The 15,935-nt window shown below is 37.3% G+C and overlaps 1 long non-coding RNA gene across 1 annotated transcript; it reads right to left on the bottom strand.

Moving 5' to 3' along the window:
• Positions 1-860: 860 nt before the first annotated feature.
• LOC144212176 (uncharacterized) lies at positions 861-14,999 on the bottom strand. Its single transcript, XR_013329727.1, has 12 exons — positions 13,726-14,999; positions 13,479-13,586; positions 12,795-12,924; positions 11,241-11,370; positions 5,184-6,453; positions 3,957-5,073; positions 2,866-3,040; positions 2,608-2,693; positions 1,406-1,497; positions 1,262-1,343; positions 1,107-1,202; positions 861-1,030 (listed from the first exon to the last, which is right to left on the bottom strand). It is a non-coding gene; the product is annotated as an uncharacterized LOC144212176 (long non-coding RNA).
• Between the last annotated feature and the right edge of the window lie 936 nt (positions 15,000-15,935).

The raw sequence follows: 15,935 nt of genomic DNA on the forward strand, positions 1-15,935 counted from the left end.
TGACATTTCACTGGCCATTCATTTCCACAGCTTTTTGACTAGATCTTTAAGGTAAGAAGGTTGTCATTTAATGTTGGAGCAAGAATTCTAAGTGTTTTTCTTTCTGATTATATTCGTGTTAATCCCCCCCAGTTTTTTTTCTTCTAAATTTTATTTTCCAAGTGTTTATCCCCACCCAATTTTCTCAGATTTATCCCCCTTTCTTTTTTCATCTTCTAAGTGTTCCCCCTACTTTTTTTCCATTTTTTTTCTAAGTGTTTATCCCCCTTTTTTTTCCATCATTTTTCTTCTAAGTGTTTATCCCCCTTTTTTTTCCATCATTTTTCTTCTAAGTGTTTATCCCCCTTTTTTTCCATCATTTTTTTTTCTAAGTGTTTATCCCCCTTTTTTTCCATCATTTTTTTTTCTAAGTGTTTATCCCCTTTTTTCCATCATTTTTTTTTCTAAGTGTTTATCCCCCTTTTTTTCCATCATTTTTTTTTCTAAGTGTTTATCCCCCTTTTTTTCCATCATTTTTTTTTTCTAAGTGTTTATCCCCCTTTTTTTCCATCATTTTTTTTCTAAGTGTTTATCCCCCTTTTTTTCCTAAGTGTTTATCCCCCTTTTTTTCCATCATTTTTTTTTTCTAAGTGTTTATCCCCCTTTTTTTCCATCATTTTTTTTCTAAGTGTTTATCCCCCTTTTTTTCCCATCATTTTTTTCTAACTGTTTATTCCCCTTTTTTCTAAGTGTCTTGCAGTTTTTTTGTTAATCTACAAATGTTTTCTTAAGTATGCTGTACTTCAAATGTTTACTTGTAAATAAATTTTTTGAACTTTGATTGTGACTTGCATTTTTTGTTAGATAAAGACCAACACATGTTTACATTTCAAAGCTTTTATTTTGAAAAACTTAAATAAAATGAAGTAATTCCTCTAGTCACCAGCAGGAAATCTGGAAAAACAGGAAATCAGCTTTTATTTTGAAAAAGTTTGTAGATATGTTCCCGCTGGTGTTACAGCATCGTAAAAAATCGAATCTTCTCCACCCTCTGGTGGAGAAGATTCGAAAATTGAAAAAGGGGGGTTAGTACACAGTTAGTTAAAAAAACAATGAGAAGGGCCTACCTTTTATTTTGAAAAACTTCATAGACTGGTTCCCGTTGGTGCTCCAGCATCGTAAAAAATCGAATCTTCTCCACCCCCTGGTGGAATTCTGGAAAACTGAAAAAAGGGGGGGGGGGTTAGTACAGTTAGTTAAAAAAACAATGAGAAGGGCCTACCTTTTATTTTGAAAAACTTCATAGACTGGTTCCCGTTGGTGCATCGTAAAAAATGGATTCTCCTCCACCCCCTGGTGGAATTCTGGAAAACAAAAAAAGGGGGTCAATACACAGTTAAATAAAAAACCATTGAGAAAGGCTCACCTTTTATTTTGACTGGTTTCAGCATCGTGAAACATGGGGGTTCCTGAGGCTATCTGTTCATAGGCAAAAACCAGGTCCCCACCTGGTGAATTCTGAAAAAAAAAAGTCGGTACAGAGTTAAATGAAAAAAACTCATGCTCAGGCAGAACAAATTTGAGTTTTTTTTGTTTCCTGCCTATGTCAAGATAGGCTCAGGCATGAAACTTGGTGCCCCTTGGGTGGAATTCTGAAAAAAAAAAAAAAATTCACAAGGCCTTACCTTTTATTTTGAAAAAAAAAACTCTTAGATATGCTCAGGCAGAACAAATCTACGAGTTTTTTTTTCCCAAAATAAAAGGTAAGACCTTGGAAATGTTTTTTCAGGTTTTCTGGCAGAACCAATCTCGACATAGGCAGGAAACCAAAAAAGGAGTGAAGGCACAATAGATTAAAGTACAGACTAGCGCCGAACGTCAAAATTTGACAAAACTACCTCCTACTTTTTGCTTTTTTTCTATGAAACACCAAAAGGCAATATTAGATAGTCTGCTGTAGAGACTAAAAAATGATCCATCTGTTTTCCTCCACAAAAATATATCAGGATCATGTGGTGGGAAATTTGAAAACACTGGACAGGGGCTTACAAGGTTAAAATAAATCCTACTTCTGCCTCAAGTTTTCAGTCAATTATTTCAAATCCATTCATTCTTAAAAAAATAAATATACAAAGAGTTTGTTTTTCTATTTGTTTAAATGAGTAAAAAATGACACCTGCACTATTGTTAAATAAATCGGTTTTGTCAAAACTACATTTAAAACTAATATGAAAAAAGGTCCAAGCCCTGAGGTCTTTAAAAAAGTTAAGGGGCTGAATGTTTAATTTATTTAAGTTCAAAAAGATGTGAAAAGTCACAAGCAGAAGTTACTCCTTCACTTGCCACTACAGTTTTTTTTTTTTTTTAATTTACTTCAATAGGGAGGAGCCTACTTTAAAGTTTATCATTTATCGCAGCCATGTCTGGTCTAAATTAACCGCGATAGTCAAGGAATTACTGTTTATTCCTTACACGTCCACTAATGACATTTGTGTGGGTGATTTATCCAGTTTTTTATGATTTAAAAAAAATCATGATGAAAATCGAGCCAATTGCACAAAGCCCTGAACGCTGGCGTCTAAATATTACACGGATAAAGAAAATCGAAACTATTTAAAAATGACTCACTTTGTTATGGCATCGACAAACTGCTCCTTTCTGGTCGTTTTGGCCACATTCTTGATGTTACCCAGCAGTCTGTGCTTGCTGAGTGACTGAAACACACAATGGAAAAATTTCGTTTAAAACAAGGAGCGATCGGTAACGCAATGCAGCCAATTTGTTTGCAAACATTTTGCTTTCTGCACACACATGGGGCTACATCGCGTCAACAAATCACTCCTAATACGAGAACTGGGGCTTCTAAATCCCCATACGACAACATACCAAATGTGCAGCATCGTCTTGTGAGAAGTTTGGCAGGACTTCGTCGGCAAATCGTCACTTTTTAGCTGCTCTGCAATGCACGCACGCACGAAAGCACGCCCGTCTTCCTTCCGGGGTCATCAGCGATTCTGGCGTTTGACGTCGTCTACTTGAACTCTGGCCTCGGCCACGCCTACTAAAAAAAAGGACACATAAAAAAATATATTTTTTTTCATAATAACGTGCATTAGTCAGTATATGTTTGTGTGGAGGGGGCTGTAAATGCTTTTTGGTTGGACTATAATACTTAAAAGAAAAATACATTGTTTTCATAATAACACGCATTAGTCAATGGGTGGGACGAGGGCGGGGCTGTAAATACGTGTCGATTGGGCTTTCATACTTCAAAAAATACATTGTATTCATCCTAACGTCTGTGGGGGAAGTTGTAAATACTTTTTGGTTGGGCTTTTATACTTTAAAATACAGTAGTATTGCACATTATGAACATTGTGATGACATGCACTTTGGTGTTTTTTTTTTTTTTTACTTCTAGACATTTAAATGATACTTCATACCTGTCAACCTCTGCCGATAACTGCCCTTATAAATGATTATGATTCCCCGTACAAAAAAAAAAAAAAACCGTACAAACACCGTACGACGCATGTTTACTCGCGGTAACTCGTTTCTTACTATGTGGCTCCTCTATGCTTGCTTCCACGATATTTACTCTAAGTATATCTAGGCATGCGCATGTCATCCTTTATCGATATTGCCGTACGCACCGCTAAAAAAATACATATGATTGAGGATAATTTTTGCTGGTATACCGTGACAATAGTAACGATCGATGACAGTAGCGTTGTTGGCTACCAGCCTAAGAGACACGTTGAGTGGTATGCTTATGTGAACTTATAGTTGTTTTGTGGAAAAATAAATATTCTTGAATTGCAAATATGTTTTATTCTTTAGTTATATAGCAAAAAGGCAAATGACATGTAGGAGTACACCATTTTCATTAACAGGAAAATAATTTAACTTAATTTACGCAGCTGTAATTTGACCAAATATGGAGTAACATTTTTACTTAGTATTTTACATCAACTCACCTTTATTCTGGACCAGTGGTGTCAAACATGCGGCCCGCGGGCCGGATTCGACCCGTCTGGCGGTTTGGTACGGCCCGGGGAAGAAAGCTGCATTGTATAAAAAAAATGAATTTTCTTTAAAATTTGTACTTATGGTAATCCGCTAGTGTTTTAGTATGTGCAGACAACATGAATTGACATTTATTTATGTTCTTATGATATTCTCTTGTTCATAATGTAAAAGGAAAATTCTTTTAATAAACCTTTTGATAATTTACTCATTCTTTGCACTAACTATTAGTATTAGTGACTAATACAAAGGAAAAAAGTGGGCTTATTGTTAGTTCTATGTAATTTTGCAATGAGTTTACTGGTCTGCGGCCCGCCTGATCTCAAATTACCATCATTGCCACCATAAATGACCATCTTAGTTCATTAAAAGTTTAACATTTGAAACACAAAAAAATGCTTCATTGTCTAATCTCATCTTCTGAACCGTTTTATCCTTACTAAGATCACAGGGGGTGCTGGAGCCTATCCCAGCTAATTTCAGGAACATGCAAACTCAACACAACTGGATTTGAACCCAGGTCCCCGACTGTGAGGCCGACATGCTAACAACTTACACTCATCCAAAGGGCCACCCAGGTTATTGTTGATGCTTTTTTTCATGTGTTGCAGTTGTCGCTGCAGGGAAACACACAACTTTAATAACATTAAAAAGTCTTCTCGTGACATTCATAAGTGTTAACATTTGAAAAGACTCTTTGTTTTTATATCCAATTTTCTAGCCCTGCTATTGGAGCTAAAACTTAATCTGCACTCAGGCCATTAAACTAATGCTTTTGTCAGAAAATCTGTGTGAAGCCTTTACTGAAATTGAAATGCACATGGCTCATGGCTGCTATGGTCTATTCCTCCTGGTGTTAAAAGGAATTTAAATAGAAGCTCCTTTTAGTCTATACCTCAGAGGACAGGTACATTGATGAAGTCAGTTGGAAAAACTATTACGCTGTTCCTAAAAATACTTTCACTCTGAAAGCAAACTCTTTGTTGAGAACTGCCCTCACCCAAATGCAAAAAATGCAATGAGCTTGCCAAGTAAGATAAATGAGGTGCCCTGAAGGGAATTGAAGGCCTGAAAAAAAAAAAAATCATATTTTAGACTCTAAATTTTTATAAATGGACTGCATTTCCTTTTAATAAACACCTTTACTTCAGGTCAAGTGAGAGTGGTAATGAGGTCACCTTCATGTCCGAACCTTTGGATGCCATTTTTCCATCAGCTGTTTAATCGTCCGAGAGCGTGCTTTCTCCTCATTGGCCTAATTTGATGATCAAAGTTTCCTTTCCATCGGGACATAAAACGAAGCAGAGGCAGTCAATTGGAAACATGAAGCTCACGCATGTCTCATTACCTTCTTACATCTCATATATATATATTCGTCTGTCCTTTCCAATCTTATTAAAAGGTAACAGAATATGCGCTTTTGGATCAAAGTGGAGTGGAGTAATATAATGAGCATTTTTTTCCAGTAAGAATGAGATCACATAACTTGTCATGTGGGAGTGGCTGAAGTGCGTGTCACTCGATTTTGCCAGAGGTCTTTTTGCACTTTTCCCCATTTAATCTGCGCAGCCTGGTGTGCAAAAGCCAGCTGTCTTCATGGTTCATCCACGCGTCCCCTTTATTCATGTCAGCGAGGTATAACAGAGCGAGAATAGTTATTCTTCTCAGCCGATTGGGTTTGAAGTGGGATTTTTTCCGTGCTTTTAACGCCGCGGGCACACGTGCAATCAACGTGTCGACGGGTGAAGAACAACTGAGCCCAAAGTGTGCTTAGGTGGAGGTGAAAACTAAGGTTGTTTAATGAAGCCACTCTCACCAAAAGGTGGTCCAAATGTGCACATTTGATCATGTGTGTAATGTATTAGAATCGCCACAAGCAATGGCCTGTTTACAATTCAGTAGTCATGATGCATAAAATCTCTTTAAATAAGATAAATGATAAAAACATGGGAACAAGTGAGTAATGAATCTCTACTTTTTTTGTCAGCATTTTTTCTTGGATTTGTTTTAGGCGGGTGTAAAATCCCATTTTGTCATGACTAACAAGCTGGGTGTCGTCACTGCTTTCTGGCCCACTCCTCCCGCTATACAAGTCAGTTTTCCATTTTAGCAAGGACCAATACCACAATTGTTCTGCATCAGAAATCATGTTGTATAGCCCATGGTGAGATTGAGTGTTATTTCACTCTTTTAGTTGAGTAAATGCTCTTTTTGATGAAAACAAAACATTGGTATCGACAGAAGGGGTGTTAGAGGTGTATCTTTGTGTAAATAAAAGGTAAAGCAACTTTGTTGTGAAGAAGAGAAACCACAAAAAAATCTTGGGCTGGCACTTCTGCAGACTTGATTCGCTTCATAATAAAATGGTTCCCTATGGATGATGACAAATCATTCCTAACTAGAAAAGGGGATGCAGCAGTGAAGAAGACAAAACACCTTCAGGGCATTCTGTAAAAAAAAAAACACACACAAAAAAAAACATCTTAACAGACTGTCCATACAATCTTCAGGAATTCCATTTCAAACTGCAGCGCTAATTAATTTTTGACAAGACGACACAGCGAGGTTACTCGGAATCCGTGCTGCTCGGGCGTGAGCGAAATAATAAGACCAGGGCAACTGAAGAAGCAGAAAAGAAGCAGGGGAGACTTTCTTTCTTTTTTTTTTCATTCCTCCTTGGTGGTCCTGCTTGATTGATTGATTGATTAGCCTCTCTGGTACTGAATTCTGGGGGTCAAGCTTCTTTTTGTTCTGTGTTGTGTTGTATGTCGTAGTGATAGAAAAACCGGTTACAAATGTTCTCTTAATCGTCTAGTTTTAAAAATTCTGCGACCAACTTTGGTCTTGTCCAGAGGTCTTGGATGGTTAGATTTGTGGGGTCATTTGTGCACGAAAAAAGATGTTCAGTATTGTGGGGGGAAAAGTTGCATTTTGGGCAGGCATCTTGTATTCCTGGATCGATCCTGGACAGGTAGCTGTTTAGTTTCCTGCTGTAGCCTGATCTGAGCCTGGCGAGCTCGGATCTCACCTTCCTGCTCAGCAGTTTTTCTTCTTGGTTTATTAGAGGTGGTTGGGCATTGAGGACTTTGTTGGGTTTTGCCTTGTTGAGGATGTTTTGAACTTCTTTGGTGTGAATGGATTTGACGCATTGTTTGTAGTCTTCTTTGGTAGGATTTGGCTTGTCGTATTCTTTTTCTATTTCCTTGCCATGCTGTGTGATGATGGTCTTTTTCATCTTTCTTGGTTTCTGGTTTGCTTGAAGAAGTCTGCGACCTGGATGGCCTTCAAGATGGCATGCCGCCAGGTACTGCTTTCCGATCATTTCACAGTGCTCCTTCAGAGGCATAACCGCGCACTCAGCATGCAGGTGGTCTATGGCTGACATAGAGGTGGTCCTGCTAGATTGCCGTTGTGGAAAAATTCATCAAGGAGGATGTGTACATCTACGCTTGTGATGGAGTGAACTGATTCCTGCTGGACTTGTCATCAATTATGTATCATACATCACATCCACGCTTCTTTGTCAATTGATTCGGATTAATGGAGCAAACAAAGACAGCATAAACTAGGAAAGCGGAAACATTTGATCCTCACGTTGGCTATACTGTACGAGCACAATCGGGGACTCATCCTTCACTACACTACTATACAATATCGACAGTGCTGCTGTATAGGCAGGCAGTTAAAGAAATTGCGACACACCAATGACTATACATGCATGGCGGGGAATTGTTTCTATGTTGGAAATTTTGGAGATATTGCAAGAACAGTCACATATCACATTTATATTCAACTGCAACAGCTACATGCAGCTACTATTTTTATTCATTTATTGTTTTTTATTTAATTTATGTGTATAGTAACAGTGTTGTGCATTTACATTTTTTTCTAATAGCTGTATTGAGGTGAAAAAAATTGTTTTTCCACAAAAATATAATCATTTTTTCCACCTCTAGTTTTTAAAAGAATATAATAAGTATAATGGACAGAAAAACAGGAAAATAATAAATAAATAAAAAATAAAAATAAATGCAATATCCATCATGGAATTAAACTGCGTTTTATCAAGCCCATCTGCTATGTGGCACCCATAAAATATTAGTATTAATATATTAGATGTGTTTTTACATGCTTGTGAGTGTGATTGCCTGGCAACCAATACAGGGTGTACCCTGTGGTTTAGTACAATTCTTTTGGCAATTAATGTCTTGTTTTTCAATTTAAATAAATGCCCTGAAATTTAGCTGCAGACAAAAGAGAAAGAAAATGAATGATGTCTTTATCCGGCTGAAATTTGTACATGCTTTGGCGTTAAATATCACACGCTTATAATGATGTTTTGATTTGATCTTAAAATCTCTAACCACCCCATGACTTGTACTCAGTCAACTTCAAACTGACTCACAGGAAATGCATACTTCTATGTAACCTCTTTAACTAGTGATTTTATAACCCCTGAAAGTTCTTTTCTAGTGAAATTTCACCAGCTTTATGTTGTGTACCTTTGAAATCGTGTGGTATAATTTTACTTTGGAAATCAATGTTATAAAAAGCATCAAAAAATCAAAACAGTCATAATAATATCTGCAAAAATAATGTTGTATTCACACATATAGGAAGCTGCAAAAGTGAAATACCCAACCAACTTCTTTTCAAGCTTGCACGCTTTAAATGACGTGTTACTATATTTGGCTTTAGTTGGTGTTAAAATGAACAAAAGTTGAACCAATGTCAACAAGCTTTTCACAAGCATATCTGAAGAGTTTCACAAAAATCCACGGCCCATCTGTAGCCGCCTCTAATGGCCTCAACACACCCTGCACATTTTCCACAAGTGCCTCCACGACTAAATGGAAAGTGGGAGGCAGCTAAAAACAAAACCAAGCTCCCTTCTTTTTAAAGTAGAGTGAGAAATTCTCAAGTCACTTGTCTGGGCTCGTACCAAGCTAGTTAATAATTCACACTGGGGAAACCAGAGGTCCATAAATGCAGTGATGATATAGAACACAAGTGGAGCGGAGAAAAGCTATTTTTTTAAATCTTTTTTAAACGCAAGTGTGGGAGGAGAAAAGTCTCCTCATTCTTTTTCTTCACTGCCGTGTTTCCAAGAGGAGACGGGAGGTGGAAAGAAGTGCGTTTGTTTGTGTGTGTGACGCAAGCAAGGCTCATAATGTGGGCCGATAAGTCCCAGGGTGGATAGTCAATGGAAAAAGGTCATGGAGTCATTTATCAGTAGACCTTAGATGCTGCGGGCATTCCCCACGTGACGTCTACCTACACATGTGCCTTTTATGTAGGTGTGTCTCCTTTGTGCATACATCAGTGTAAGGAAAAGAATTACATTACATTTCAGTCATTCACTGCCTTTGATGGTTTTCTACATAAAATGCAGTTTTGCGGGCGTTGAATGGTCAGCACCACTGATGTCTATTGCCATTAATGTTGGTCAAGGAGTTAATTTTCTGAATTTAACATTTAAGATGATAGAATAGAAGGATGTTGATCTGTTTTCTTGATTTGTAAGGGGTAATATGCCAAGTTGCAGTGTGGTCAAGTTCAAATTAATTATCTTTAAGGGGAACTCTGGTTTCCAAAAGTGTCAAAGAGTTAAAATTTACTCTGTTAATTACAAAATATGAATTTTGCTCAATAGCGTTCGAGGTAGTTTGTCAGCGCCTTTTTTTCTGACAAAAATGATGCGTTCAAAAGATGCTAGATACATAATTAAGAAAAATACAGCAGTACTTCATGGGAAGAAACAACTATGCTCACTGACTAACAACCATTACCACCAATATTGACATTTAAGGACAATTTACACTCTTTTACAAAACCCAACATGCAGATTTTCTGGAACGTGTGAGTTGGCCAAACTAAATAGACATTAAAATGCAAACTCCACAACCAAAACTAAGGCTGCTGCTATGAAATATATATAAAAACTCAACCCTGTAATAACAATAAATCTCTTAATTTATGCAGATATAATTCTCTTCAGTCATTTTATATATAAAAAGAAAGACTGATGAGCATACATTTTCAGAGGACTCGTGAAAATGACATTGTTCCACAAAGCTACCTTCTCTTCCTAAACCTTTGAAAGGAGCATAATTAACAAAGGCAGACAGTCACTTGCAAGTCAATCCAAAAGAAACATTAATAGTACGGTCCTATTTTAGCTTCTTGTCAGAATGTGAACTATTAGACATCTTTAGAAGAATCGCTGCTAGTTGCTTCTGAACATAAAAAAAGTGATTAGACAGTTTATTCCAAGGCAGCGCAATAGAAAATGAGATGCATTAATGGAGAAGATTTAAACGTCGCTATAAACATCACAAACAAGACTACAGTAGATGTAATTCCAGAGCTTCCAAACATAAACACTGTACTAAGGAAAATTAACAGTACAAACCTATTACGGAACAATTTTCTGCTCTGTAAACACCGACAGCAAAATTGGAATGTACTATCTACAGCCAGTCATTATGTCATATTGTTGACCCTCCCAAAAATTTAATTTGATCTGGTGTTATTGCCAATATACTTTCAGCACTCTATTCCTAAAAGAGGAAGAAATACCGAGCCAAACCAAGCATTCTTACACTTGACTGGTAGCCTTTAACTTCCTTTTCTTTTCATCATCTTGTCGAAGCATTCCAAGCCTCTCCCCTTGCCTTTTCAGTTCTCTTCACCATTTCTCTTTGCTCATTATGCCCTAAGCCTCTCAACCCCTTTCCCGTCCACCCGCCCCAAAGCCATCAGTGTTCTCCCTCAGGGTGAAAAGCGCCAGGGCCCCATTGCCCTTGGATCTCAATAGCGGCGCCAACATCTGTGCCAGGATTATTATTTTTTTTCTTTCCTGTGCGGTAACACTACAGTGCTCCCACACTAATGGAGCTCATTTCAATTTAAGTCTCATGAAGGCCCTTTTTTTATTCTAACCTTCAAGTTATCTTTTGACATTATTATGCAAAAACAACATTGTCCTACTCCTTTTCCCTCTTAACAGAAGATTATGGGCCTTCTGAGAAATAGCGCTGTCTGGGGTAATAAAGTAAAAAACAGTGTTTCTGAAAAATCATCAAATATGCTTCTTGTTTTTCATTGTAAAACCATTTGCTTGGGGCCAACAAGGTATAATACAAGACATGAGGAGACAAGTTGCCTCAAAACTATCAACTATTACTGTTCGGGTGAGAGGCTAATAAAATGATGCAATAATACAGACGGCATACTTGGGAGTGTCTCGCAGAGGTCGTTGTCATGGTCTTTCACAGATTTGTTTCATATCATGGTAGAAGGGAAGATGCCAGAAGATAGTCAGTGATGCTGTGTGAAACATGTCGATAGACTGCCCAGCCATCTCTAGAGACATGGAAGAATGGTATTAAAGATGATTGCCCTTATAACCATCATCCGCACTGTCATGCATCATCTCATACTTCCATCACTGATGCCACCTATGTGTCATCAACTTGGAGGACCATGAGGACTTGATCATAAAAAGCAGAAAATTCCAAGTATATAAACCAAGACATAGCAAAAAGAGTCCCTACACGCTCTTTGAAACCGAGCCGAGAAACAGATTCATTAACTCTAACTGGAAGCGCAACAGGAGAAAAGGAATTACAATTGATTGGAAAAAAGTGACCTTAAAATGAGAAGGCACCAGACCTGAGACTATTCACCTCAAGTTGATCCAGAGCTAATGACCCCGGGAAATAAACAAATAGAGCGTGTGAGGAGGCTCGCAGAAATTCCCATGGTCTTTATCTAAACTCGGTGAATGGATGTGAGCGTGAAAGTGGAGGAATGGGCTGATAAATACATTGCTGAGGTTTTCACCTCAATCGCCGCTTTGTTTTGGCGCAGAGAAAACAACTGGTGGATGACTTGATTAGTTCATGCGGCTGTGCCGTATTGCGTGACCTTACATCCTAAGCGATGTCTTGGGGAGTGAAAGTAGCGGAGATCCACAGAAGCAATCATGGGGCAAAACAGTGAAAAACACACAGGCCAAGCCAAGCCATGGAACATATGGGCAAATGACACGGAATGCTTCCACTTCTGTTTCATTACAGGGGCCAGTTGTGGCTTTGTGACACGCTGCATATTTCACTCGTACTCTGCCCCGCAGGCCATTAAGGTGGAGCCATTTGACATGTTAGAGGAGTAGGGCGAAAAGGGAGATGGGGGAAAAAAATGGAATGCTGTTACGCTGAATGCAAAAGGGCTAAGGCAGGGGTGGGCAAACTTTTCGACCCGGGGTGCACATTCACTTTTAAAATTTGACAGATGGGCCGGGTGTACACAAGATACGATACATATAAAAAAGTGCATCAGTTAACAGTACATATGAAACATAACCAGAAAAAAAGGTCTAATGTATTAACAAACTCATCACTCATCAATAATGTAAAAAGTATAAAGTAAAAGGTATAAAGTACAAAGTAAAGTAAAAAGGAATGTATAAAGAAATATTAAAATGTCATTTAAAAAAAGGTAGACGGGTTGTAAAACACAAAAAACAAATAAGAGTGGACAGACATACAAAAAAATTGAGATATGAGGAAAATTCCAAGCAAATTTTGGCCTTGAAAAAAGGTGAAAACATAACATCAGACATAGGCATTGTCGTCATCATTGACTTGACAAAAAGCCTAGTAGTCATCATACCCTCAGCTGCGTATGACGAAATTGTATAGTGCTTCTCCACTGGTCCGCCATCCCAGGCAAGACCAAGCTGAAAAGAGGGACAATGTACATTTCTGATTACTTTGGAGACTTACTTTAGAGTGAGAAGGTGAGAAATGTACTGTGGATGACATTACGGATGCTTTGTGGTTTGTCAAAATGGAGTTTGGCAAATTCCAGTCTTGCTTGTTTACATCTATTTTTTGGGGCAGCTTGTCTTTTGCACTGAAACAACACAGACAGTGAGTTCATTCATAATAGATAACACAAACACAGAAAGGTTACATACATATTATAAGCAGTGTTGTCTGAGATGCACTGTCCCTCACCCCTTCCTTCTCTTTCCTTTTATTTTTTTCACATGGCTTTTTATACCATTTTTCCCCAGATGTCTCTATCTTATTCCTTAGAAAGAGTGAGGAATATGCCTACACTCCCAACTCTCTAGGTGCCTTATTCAGAGATTTCTATACACCCCACATTGAATGATAAAATGCATTTTTTTATTACACAACATGCATAACATTGTGTTGTATTTCACCATATCCTGCAAATGTTTCTTTAAGTTGATTATTTAAAGTATTCTATCATTATTTCCTGCACTTGCAGTAAATAAAGTAAATACTGAATTACTTAATTACTGTGTAGGACTCTTATAATTTTCCATTTTCATGTAAATGACATAAAACAACCTTTTAAGTACCTACTGAACAGTAAAAAGCAATTAGGGCACATGTTAAAATCCAAAAGATCAAACAAAAAAAAAAAAAAAGCATTACCTTAATGATGTTTTCTCCACATTTTCAGCCATTAGGTTCATGTGCACAAAGGGAGATGAGATGAGTTTTATTGTGGAGGCGTCCAAGTAGGTCTAAAAATAACATCATCTAAAAACATAGAAGAAATACTGGCCTCAGAGCAATGGAATATAAAGTCTATTTCTGTCCCAAGCATCAGCTTTTGAAATGTCTGTCATCGATCAGACGACAGGAAAGGTAAGGGGACGATATAATATGGCGTTTTTACCTTCGGCATCTTGACTTGTTGTTCACTTAGCATTAAAAGATGGATGTACAGGTCGGAGGTTGAGCACAGTGAAGTGCCGCTCACACTGTTCTCATCTATAAACCATGCAGACATGCCCATTATCTACCAAATCCAGTTGAATATTTCACTGTCTCCCAGGCAGAGAAAGATGCTGTACTATAGTTTGGGTGGAAACAAATGAAGGCACATAGTACATCTTTATTCTGACACTACTTTTTTTGCTGCTTCTGTCCAGCAGTTGGTGCAGCCCCCTTTTTCTACTCTCCCACCACCATTCATTTCATCAGGTTCAAACAGACTCCTGTCAAAAAGAAAAGGGGTTTTCCCAGGACATACTCACACACCATTTCTGTTTTGCATGTTCAACCTTGAGAAGATCACACAAGGTTTTTCTGAATCCTGTTTAAGTCCAGTCCAAAGCTGCGGCGGCAGCCTGGTGAGCTCTGACAAGCGCTATCTTTCCATTGTCATTGTCGCTGTCTTGCACAGTTCAAATCACACATTGGGGATTGACACAATACAATCTACTGCAATATACATTATTCATGGGAGAAACAACACCAGCATCAATATTTCACGTACATATTGTCTGAAGGAGATGGTGCAAACATACATTGAACAATTTAGAGAGAAGCTTTGCACAGTTTAATTTTTTAAATGTAACCTTTGTTTTACATCAAAGTCAACATATCTGACATTTGTCTTAAAAATAAGGGGAATATAAAATCAATGTTGCCAGTCAGCTTTGAACATTAGAAATGCATGTGTCCAAATGTAACAGAAAATCTAGTAAGAGGGTTTGTATTCACCTGTTCTGAGAAAATGATAATACTACAGAATGTTTCATTATTATTATTATTATTATTATTTTTTTAAATGGTGGCCACTGAAGATGAATTGTAACTGAAGTATGCAAGTCATAGGAGGTTAGACATGTTCAGGAATAAAAAACATGTAAGGTGATATAAGCGATTTTGAAAAATGCATGTACACAAGGATTGTTTGTGGACTAAAGACACACAGCAAATATAAAACAGAAGGTCACAAGAAAACAATGCTGACAGCTGCAGTATTAGCCAGATATGTGAAAGATCTATCAAGTGCTTGAACACTTCTATAAATATAAGAATTCTATATGTAGAGATCGGCCTATGATATTTTTATGGCTCATGCATAATATACTACTGTAAGTTTCAATGCATTTCAAGACATTCTTGCAAAGTGTGCATATGATGGGGTCATAGATATATATATATATATATATATATATATATATATATATATATATATATACATATACGGCATAGGGGCATATACTGCATATATATGTATTGAAGGCATGCTGAAAATTGCACAGGTATAAAAATGAGAGATGTGCATCTTACATGCTGATATTGGCCTTTTCAGAGGTTTAATAGAATACAATTGCAATTTAAAATGGACCGAGTTGAAATGCTTATTATTGTACAATAATATACGTGCTCAGATGCCAATGATTTTCTCACATGTCCTACAGTTATAATAATTTATTGCAACCTTTTGGTAGTTGTGCGACTACAGTAGCTTTTTTGTTGATATAAAATGTAATAAACATACATTTTGCACATAAAAATGACCAAAATAAATATATAAATGCAATTGTGTCTCATTTGTGACAGTATACAAATTTGAAATTGGAGTCGATGCTCTCAATAGTCCTTGCATAGCCGAAACCTCTTACTTGGGTCTTATAAGATGATGAGGACATAATAAATTCTTGTACACAAGTACAATATGTTGATCTTGATTAATTTGATCTGCATGGCTGTAAGCTGACCCAAAATTAGTGTTTCCAGTAACAGTCAAGTGCTTTGAGATTTTTGTGACTAATTAGGGATACAACTAAATAACGCCATTAAGACATATTGTCCAAAGCAAGACCTGAGCAAAATGTTAACACTACTCATTGCAAAGCATGGACTTAACATTTAAACAAAACACAACACTCAAGGAAAAATATGAATACATTTTCTGTGTACACTTTAGTGTGCACAGTTCAGAGGTTCAGTCTCAAAAGTGTGATGAGTAATAGCTAATCTTTCTTCTGATGCTTTTTAAATGATTGTCTTTGGTGTGCTCTGAAAAAGTGCTGCAAACTTTGCAAATAAAGCTGAAGAGTTGAGTCCTAACAAACAGACTGATGGCCTTTG

This window comes from Stigmatopora nigra, chromosome 2 (genome assembly GCF_051989575.1).
Source record: "Stigmatopora nigra isolate UIUO_SnigA chromosome 2, RoL_Snig_1.1, whole genome shotgun sequence".
NCBI lineage: Eukaryota > Metazoa > Chordata > Actinopteri > Syngnathiformes > Syngnathidae > Stigmatopora > Stigmatopora nigra.